Below are 10,030 nucleotides of genomic sequence, written 5' to 3'. Positions count from 1 at the left end.
CACACACACACACACACACATAACGGTCAGCGATTCTCTGCGCGATCAACCTCTCATATGTTTAAGCTTGCTACAGGAGATTTCACTTGTCATGTTTGCATAGTAAGCTAACGATTGATAAGACGATGTCAGAGGAATTGGTGCGCAAATTATCATCACTCACCAATCAGTACTGTCGCTCTCTATACACAGTTCACGCGATTGCAAAGTGAAAGCAAAAAACAAGCGCAAATTCAAACGCGATTTCAATATGTCACATATTGACAGTGGCTCACCGATGCCAATGACATAATTACCCAGCTACATTTCTGAAAGAATGCAAAAGCATTGACATATATTTTTCCTTCCAACAATAGCCCGACGGGCAGGGCAGAGATAGATTTTGGTAGCCCGACTGGAAAAATCTTGCGAGCCCTGTATCTGATTGAGGAATCACTCATCTTTGGAAAAGAGAGTTTATTACAGAGAAATGGCTCTTTCCAAAATAAAAGCTATACTATACGCTTCTTCTGGGCTATATTCTCAGCAGCATATTGTAGCGGGTCAGAGCTGTTCGGGGTTCTGTTTGTACAGTTATGTTTTGTTTATGTTGCCATAGTGACGGGTGACGCCCTCTCGCTGCGACGGTGTGTCCTTCCGGGGTCAGAGGGCGCCTTGTGTGTTGTTGTTGCTGTGCGGTTTCCGCGCTGAGCAGTTAGCTAGCGGCAGTGTTCTTCTGCAGATGTCAATAAACGGCTGTGCTCCCTGGCTAGCTCACGGGAAGCAAGACCAAACGACACCTCCGTTTCCTCGTTGTCTGAGCTCGCCACATTGGTGTCAGAAGTGGGATGATGGTGGCACCCCATGTTCTGACTTCCCCCGCCGGTCGTGACCGGCCGGTGCGCAGAAAGAAGGCACCTGGACATTTGCAAAGTGAAAGCAAAAAACAAGCGCAAATTCAAACGCGATTTCAATATGTCACATATTGACAGTGGCTCACCGATGCCAATGACATAATTACCCAGCTACATTTCCAAAAGAATGCAAAAGCATTGACATATATTTTTCCTTCCTACAATAGCCCAACGGGCAGGGCAGAGATAGATTTTGGTAGTATGACTGGAAAAATCGCTAGCCCCGGGACGTCGGGCTAGCGATTTTGCAAGCCCTGTGTTACAGGCATGGCCCTTTAAGGATGAAGCCTGATGGGAAATGTATTCGGGATGTGTGTAGCGGGACTGCCTGGTGTGTGTGTGTGAAGAGAGAGAGGGAAAAGTAACGGTTAGCTACAGAAGAGACGAAAAGAAAATAAATAAAAGGAATATAATAACTCCCTCGACAGCCAGAGTTGTGTCGGCGATGCTCGCAGTGAGTAAACTGTTTCAGCCCACTGTACGCGGTGTTCGTGCCTTAGAGAAGAAATAAAGTTCGGTGAAGCAGTTTCCTACGCCTCCTTCGATCTTTTTGCTAGCGGAGTTGACCTGTATAGTAAGCTGTTGCCGGCTACGAGTCAGTTACGGAACCTTCAAGTAACTGCCAGAGGTTTCCTTACTACGGTTCGGAGCCGCGGATCTGGCGCGGTAACACCTGTATCTGATTGAGGAATCATTCATCTTTGGAAAAGAGAGTTCATTACAGAGAAATGGCTCTTTCCAAAATAAAAGCTATACTATACGCTTCTTCTGGGCTATATTCTCAGCAGCATATTGTAGCGGGTCAGGGCTGTTCGGGGTTCTGTTTGTACAGTTATGTTTTGTTTATGTTGCCATAGTGACGGGTGACGCCCTCTCGCTGCGACGGTGTGTCCTTCCGGGGTCAGAGGGCGCCTTGTGTGTTGTTGTTGTTGCTGTGCGGTTGCCGCGCTGAGCAGTTAGCTAGCGGCAGTGTTCTTCTGCAGATGTCAATAAACGGCTGTGCTCCCTGGCTAGCTCACGGGAAGCAAGACCAAACGACACCTCCGTTTCCTCGTTGTCTGAGCTCGCCACATTGGTGTCAGAAGTGGGATGATGGTGGCACCCCATGTTCTGACCCGAGTGACTTTTCCCCCACCGGTCGTGACCGGCCGGTGCGCCAAAAGAAGGCACCTGGACATTTGCAGGACTTTGTGTGGGGCAATGGGGTCGTCGGGGACGACTGACCCCTTAGGTGGGGGCTGTGTAGCGGGTCAGGGCTGTTCGGGGTTCTGTTTGTACAGTTATGTTTTGTTTATGTTGCCATAGCGACGGGTGACGCCTTCTCGCTGCAACGGTGTGTCCTTCCGGGGTCAGAGGGCGCTCTGTGTGTTGTTGTTGCTGTGCGGTTGCAGCGCTGAGCAGTTAGCTAGCGGCAGTGTTCTTCTGCAGATGTCAATAAACGGCTGTGCTCCCTGGCTAGCTCCCTGGAAGGAAGACCAAACGATACCTCCGTCTCCTCCTTGTCTGAGCTCGCCACAATATTAAACATATCAGGTCCCCATAAGGAGAATCATGTGCTAACGGCTGTCTAAATGACTCGGGTAAAGTTGTAGCATGCATGCTTGTTGTTTTTGTCTGCTTCCACTTGTCTTTGCACTAGGATGATGTCGGCATAAATGTGCAGTCATATTCGTTGTGTTCCCACTAGTGCTGTCAGCGTTAATCTCGTTGAAATAACGTTAACGCCACAACACGGCAAATCTCCGTTAACGAGCTACCCCTGCTTGGGGCTAGACGGCCAACACGTTAACGAGCTAACTGCGCTAACACACTAGTTCCCACCCATGTAATTGAGCATTGCATGGCACATCCAACATACTGTTTTACTTTAGTCCATGACGCGCTTACCTTCAGGGTCATACGTCACATGAAAACCAAAATAATTCCAAACGCCAGATCTGAATGAGGTTGGGGGAGGTTCAATTTGCCATGTTGCAAGGAGAGCTTAACTTCTGTCTTGCTAGCTTGCCCTGCGCTCTTCCTTCTGACGATGCTGTCTGTGTTGAACGCTCAGTGGATCTGCGCTCGACAGTGCAGCCTAGGCGGAGTAGTCGAACGCAGATTCACTGAGCGCTCAACACAGACAGCATCGTCAGAAGGAAAGTTGATAAAATAAATTACAAATTTTGTATTGTTCGATACATATGCGTACCGAACCGAAAGCACTGTATCGAACGGTTCAATATCGATACGAGTATCGTTGCACCCCTACCTGGTGGTAATGCAAATGTTTGTTATTTCAGGGAATTTCAGAGTTTGGTGTAAAAGTCTGATGTTTGGTTCTTTTAATCTATTTAAAATTACTGAATATCAGTAAAACCCAATGGATTTTTTTGTGCTTATGTTAGATTTCAGATCAACCCCCCGTACAAGCAGAGCTAACTTGTGCCTGGATTGTTGTTTTGGGCACAGTCAGTATCGACCCTGATAGGAAAGATTTTTTAACAACCCGGTTTGGCTACAGAGAGTGATTTGCAGTATATAAAAACCCCCTCTGGAAATGCTTTGATAATGTGATGTGCAAGCTATATAACCTTAGGTTACCATTCCCATACTCACAGCATGAAAGCATGTCTCAGTTTCTCCAAATTGGCACGATTTTATAGTCTGATTTTAGAAGTCCATCTAAACATGATGTCTCAACTCCTGCCACAAGCTTTCAATTGTTAATAGACTCAGTTGGACTTCTCAAGCAACAACCTTTGATGTCACAGAAACAGTCCACTGGATTTCATATGACTGGGAAATAAAAGACTCAAAACAAAAGAACTTGGGTAAATGTAGGCCAAAGTATTAAAAACATAAATCTATGACATAAAGAGGAAATTGGTGACTTGTATTACAAGTGACAATGCATAGAATTAGATCTGTGGAAACTTCTGTGGAAAAGTCTTTAAAATGCTGAATGCACCACATGTGGCAGAACTGCATTTGAACTATGCATGTAACGTTCAGTCAGAGCAACTGGTAGTTTTTTCCATAGACTAAAATCATGCCATGACAACAAATCTACCACCTATAGCATTTTATAAACTCTGTTTATAGTCATCACCTGTGGCAGCTGTAAATACGTTTTGACAAAAAAGATGTTTGGATAATTTCACTTAGATTTTTAATGAATTTATTTTCTTTGTGGCAGAAAACATTGTAAACCTATCATATTACAGTTCACTCCTCCTTCTAGGGTATTGGTCAGATTTTAGTGAAACCTGCACACGATGATCATCCAATGGGTATTTACCCAAACTGTGCTCATCTTTGTCACCTTTGTTCTCAGTGGATCTCATAGGTTTGTACAAAACAACCAACCATTGACAAGAAAACCTGTGATTTTCTTTCCATTATTAAATCACAACATTTGGCAATATTCCATGGGTTCAAGCCTTCAAGCAGTCATTGGCTGCAAAGCTTCTTTTTTTTTTATTCAGGTACTAAAAACAGTCTTTATATTGAAATTTGAGCTAGTTTGTCATAATATTTTTGAAGATGTCAATCTAATATTGATTGTTGTTAAAATCCACCATGGTGGTGTACAAAAATTGTGTCTTTGTCAAAAACATTATGGAGGGAACTGTAAATTATTTAAATAGTGCCTACATCTGTCTTCACTTAAAGCTGATAAGCCAAACCATGAAGCTATGAGAAAGGGTTGTTGACACTAGCTTAAAAAGAGAGGTGACAATCAGTGAGCAGCAGCATCAGAATCAGAATACTTTATTAATCCCTGAGAAAATTATGTAATTGCCTAAACTAAATGAAATAATACAATATATCACCAAGTTCCAAAATATAGTAAAATATCTTTAATATGTACAAATAGTTATAAATACCCCAGTGTATAACACAAATTAAATATATATGGTTGAAAAGTAGCCATCATGCAGTGAAAAAGCACAGAGTGTTCGTGGAAAATGATAGAGAAGGTCAGAAAGAGCAGCACTGAATCTTTATGGATCTAGAGAAAGCATATAATAGGGTGCTAAGAGGGGAACTATACATGGTAGTGAGACCTTCCTGGAGGCCGAGCTGGAGATGGCAAGATTTTCATTGGGAGTGATCAGAATGGACAAGATTAGAAATGAGGTTACATTTGAGATGGTTTGGACACGAGGAGAGGACGGATAGTCGATATATTGGGGATGTAGAATACGGTGGTTCCAGGCAAGATGAAAAAGAGGAAGACCACAGAGAGGGTTCATGTAGGAATAACTGCAGAGGCTTGGTGTGTCAGAGTAGGATTCTAGGAAAAGGGGGAAATGGAGGCAGCGAATCTCTTTAATATTAATATTTTTCTGCTTTTTGCATCATTAAAATTAGCACTGCAATTAAACACAACATTTGTTGTCTTGTTGCAGCAGTATGTAGGAGGGCTCTCTCTTTTAAAATCCCAACTTATAGGAACAAATGTGGCCTTGGTGTGTGTCAGGGTTTTCATTAACTCATTTGAACATCTGAACCCAGGTGAGGTTCTTCTTTTAATCTTGATATAAAATTCTGTCCATGTGTTTCAATAATCCATGAATGTCCATGAGGTAATATATCAGATTTTGCATGAAATTAATTTTAATGGCATCTGAATGGCCTCTTTATGCTTATGAACGGCCTGTCCCTGCTGTCCTACAGCTGACAGTAATCGCACGTTCATAAACAAGCTACACACAAGTCCCGTCTTCTCTATGCCCATCTTCTCAGCCATCAAAACTTAATTTACATAAACAAATCTCCAGATTGTGGTTCAGGTCGTGCTAAACGATGTTTACTGGTCAAAACTTATTTTGTGTGTTCTTTAAGGTAAATTAAATTATATTTGTGTAGCCAGTTCACAGTTCACAACAAAGTCAATTTATTCACTAAGATAAAGACACTACAATATTAGAAAGTGAACTCTTGGAACTTGGTAATGGTTTACACAGACTCTGACCAGTGCACAGCCTTGCATTTTCACCTTTCCCACCTGACCCTCTGATTCCAACATGTGTTCTCCAAAGCATACCTCCACCTCTCCAGGCTCTCTTGCACCCACTCCCTACTTACACAGCAGGACAAAGTGTCGTCTGTGACCCTCATAGTCCAAAGAGACTATTACATTGTTAAATACAGAACTATAAACCAAAATCATCATCTTCCTGTGACCTTCTTTTGTTATGTAAATTATTCTAAAACTGAACTGCATGTGGTTTGCTGTAAATAATTAAATAAGAACTCATTAATGAAAAATATTTGAAGTAGTCTCTAGATGTATGTCTCCGTTCTTACTTACATTTTTTCACAATTTATAGCCACATTTTTGTTATTTTTGTCAGATTTTTAACTGGTCTAATCCGGTGCTTTTGTACATTATAATGACTTTATGTCTTACAACTTGCAAGTTTGATAAATAAATAAACAAACATGACTTTGCCGGTGCTAACATATCTGTAGTCTCTGTGTCAGGTTTGGCACAAAAAGGCCAAGCATCTGAAACCACACACGTCATAGATGGACCAAATTAACATGCTAATAGCATTCCAAGCATTCAAAATAACTTTCATTTTTATTCATTTTGTGGCACTGTGGGGTCGCTCGATGCCCAGAGGTGAATTTCCCACGTGATTTCTTTTTATCATAAATGCACATCTCATGAAATATACAAAATGACACGCAGAGCCACAAAAACAGCATCAGGATTGTGCAAGAAGATTTCAGTATTTAAATCTTTGCATTTGAGCTACGAGCTGTCACATAATGTACTGTCCAGTGTTTTCTCCTTTTTTAAACAGGCAATGTTTCCTCACCACATAAACTGATTTTATAATCAACCTGTTTCAAACATTTCAACAGGTGCTCAGAGCAACTGCTGTGGAGTCAGAGAGGCTTAAAGGCTTGCTGATATCTGTGGACACGAAGGAAGCAACCAAATCGATCCAGATGGTCTGGGAATTTGTGAAGTTCCTTTAAAAAACACAACGCTGCTTCTTCTGCAATAGTTAATGAAATATTGCAATATGCAGTCCTTGATGTAAAAAGAGCCCATGTAGCCCACATGTTCCTAGAATGGCCATCGTAGTCTTTTTTTTTTCAGGTACAAATTGGATTTTTCCGGCCAAGATTTAGCTGAAGCAGTTTTAGCAAGTACAGTAAATTTAAATAAAATATGAAATACAAGAGGCTGCAAACAAATTGCTAGTTTCTTATAATTTTTTTCAGACCTGATTAGCTAAAGGGATGTTCTGCTGTAAAAAACTTTTTATGTTTTTACCCAGATCTGACAAGCAGAATGTGCTCCTCTAAGATTTGGGTTGGGATCACCACCAATGACAAATTCATAACTGAGCGACTTAGCTACATCTTAACTTTTCCAGGTAAACAACAACATTCCTAGGACATCATTGGTTACTTAGAAATTCACTAATCACAGAGCAACTTTGTTCTAGCTGGGGTTGGTGTATGAACCACGTGCAGGATCTTAGAAACAGCAAAATCTGATTTTTTAGGGTATTTTAGTAAGTGAATGACCTCCATCCATCCAACCATTCGCTTCTGCTTATCCTTTCCAGGGTCGTGGGTTGCATCTGAACTTATTGATGTATTTTTGCTTGAGAGAAATAACGAATATTTTTCCAGTAAAACTAAAAAAAAGGAAGTTTAGTAAAAGGTTTTGCCATCGAAATGTAGGTAATGCACCTCCACGTATCTCAGAATTGCAGCATTTATCGAACAACAAGAATAACAGGCAGGTCAGCTCTGTAAGAAATAGCTGAAACTCATTATATTTAAAGGCTCCAGCGGTATTCTATCCCACAGACACAACAGCCATGATGTGGGGGTTGTTTCAGTCTAGAGAAACTTGATTGGTTGCAATTTCCTCGATGTTTTCCAGCCTCAGTGTGAAACTGAGCTGACGTGCTGCAGTTCTTTCTTTTCTATTCGGGGCTGTTTGGTTTGATAACAGCTGCAGAACATTAGATTTATTTTAGGCGAGACACCTGCTGATACAGTGACTGTAACACACAAAGACAGAGGAACCTGTCTGAGTACGCCGATGTATTGTGCCGTAGAAAACTTCAGACTGCTCTCCACAGGGCTGTTCAGAGATAAAATGTTTCGGGTTTGAACTGCCTGCTTTTTACGTATGCATCTTCAGTCTCATTACCTTTTGAGTTTCTGTACTTATATGTGGCTCCATTCTTTGAGAGGCTCCATGGGCCTCCTGAAGCCAGGAACAAAACTATATGAAAGCTTTGAGTCATATTTTCCTCTCCTGCCTCAGCAATTCTGCATTTAAAGGTAGGAAAGCAGCCTAAAAACCCTTGTATCAAACAAATGGGAAGTTTTTGAAATTACTGGCAATGACAAAAATAACAGGATTACAATTCAGACTGTCTCCCAAGAATAATGCATAAAAGTTTTGCAGAATTTGCTACAGTTGCAAAAGTTTTCCCCAGCTTTTCTTGTATTCTTTATAAGGTTGTATTTTTGTAGTTTGTAGTGTACTCAAGACAGTGAGACAACGTGGAAAGCTGTGAACAGACCAGCCGTACAAAGTATCAACAGTACCCAAATGATGGATAAAGACACCTAAGTTAGTGACATATAGCATAATGTGAGAAGACTCACAGTCTACTTACTTTTTGCCGGTAAAAGCAACAGGACTTGTTGGCAGTAAACTTTCATCTAACTTAAAAATGATCAAATAAAAAAAAATGACAAAAGGTGAAAGGTCGACGAGTGCTGTGTGAAGTCGGCTTAATGGAGTTTTTCTGCTACAATCTCATCAATTGTGGTCCGATGTGTGTTCGGCTGACAGCTGCTCGGGATTTTATAAGTGACCTATGACCAGAATACTCACTCTGCCCATATGAAACTCTGATGCTTTGACATTACAGCTGCCAAACAACAGCATTAAAACACGGCTCTTTGAGCTAACAAAAGGGTCTAATGTACTATAGGCTGGTATAAGAGTTTAGTGTGTCAAAGGTCCCTTTGCAGCAAGCTGAACTGACACAGTTGCAGAAGAGTGAATGTATTTGTAGGTAAGGTACTGACAATAAGAAACATACAGTTGAAGTCAAAAGTTTTCATATGCTCACATGCTTCATGGACATGAATGTTATGGTAATTGCGGGCTATTAATGATTTTTGAAGTGTTCTTTTTCCATACTGGAATCATTATAAAACTTGTCTAATCATAAAAACAACAAATTTGAATTACTTCTGATTTTCTCTAATCCACATAGGGTCAAAATTATAGTTTTGATATGTGTTTGCGATCACTGTCTTGGTGGGTGTCCCAACCATATAACTGTTGATTTCATTTGAAGTTGAAGAATTTGGAAGTAGTCTTCCTTCTTCATTATTCCATCCAAGGCAGCAAACAGCACCAGCGCATGATGTTAACTCCACCACTTTAACCTTTGCTATTACTGGGTTTTTTCTGAACATCCTAACCAATTTCTGATCTGAGGGTGACAGTTTGGGTTTACTTCAGAAACCTTGGCAAACTTGTGACTCATCTGAATAACTTGCACTTGTTTGAACAGATAAACTCTAAATCTGCAGTTGTTTAAAAATGGCTCGAAGAGACCTTCCCAAGTTGGTGAATCTAGTGAGAGCTGTCAAACAGATCCTTTTATGCTGCCAAAGCTTGTGCACCCAAATCTTGTTTTTACTATGTTGTACAATCATTTTGCCCTGGGAAAAGAACAGTTAAAAAAAATTAAAAGCCCCAAATTACCATGACATTCATGTGATGAGTCCACAGCTGTACTGTCAAAGAATAAACTAGGACTGTTCTGGAGGGCCACATCAACAAGCTTAACTCAATTTTGCTCATATTATTTTTCTCTCTTCATAAGCCTATTGGTGTGGCCCTCCATAACAGTCCCAGTTTCCTATGTAAGCTCTTGAGAACATTAATTGTCCAACCCTGGTCTGGCAGACTTTTACTGAGAAACATCCACGTGTTAATGTAGTCAAGCAGGCATTACTTAGCTTCAATTCATCAGTTACCCCAAGCTTTATATTGCAAGTTGAAAACCCCAGCTCCTATGAGAAAGCACTCGGCATTTGTAAGAGCAGAAGAGACAAGAGAATCATAGGGAAACAAGGACAAAAAAAAA

Source organism: Aulonocara stuartgranti, assembly GCF_965226115.1.
Source record: "Aulonocara stuartgranti genome assembly, chromosome: 11".
Taxonomy (NCBI): domain Eukaryota; kingdom Metazoa; phylum Chordata; class Actinopteri; order Cichliformes; family Cichlidae; genus Aulonocara; species Aulonocara stuartgranti.
The sequence above is the reverse complement of the archived record's forward strand: the minus strand, read 5'-3'. Positions refer to the sequence as shown.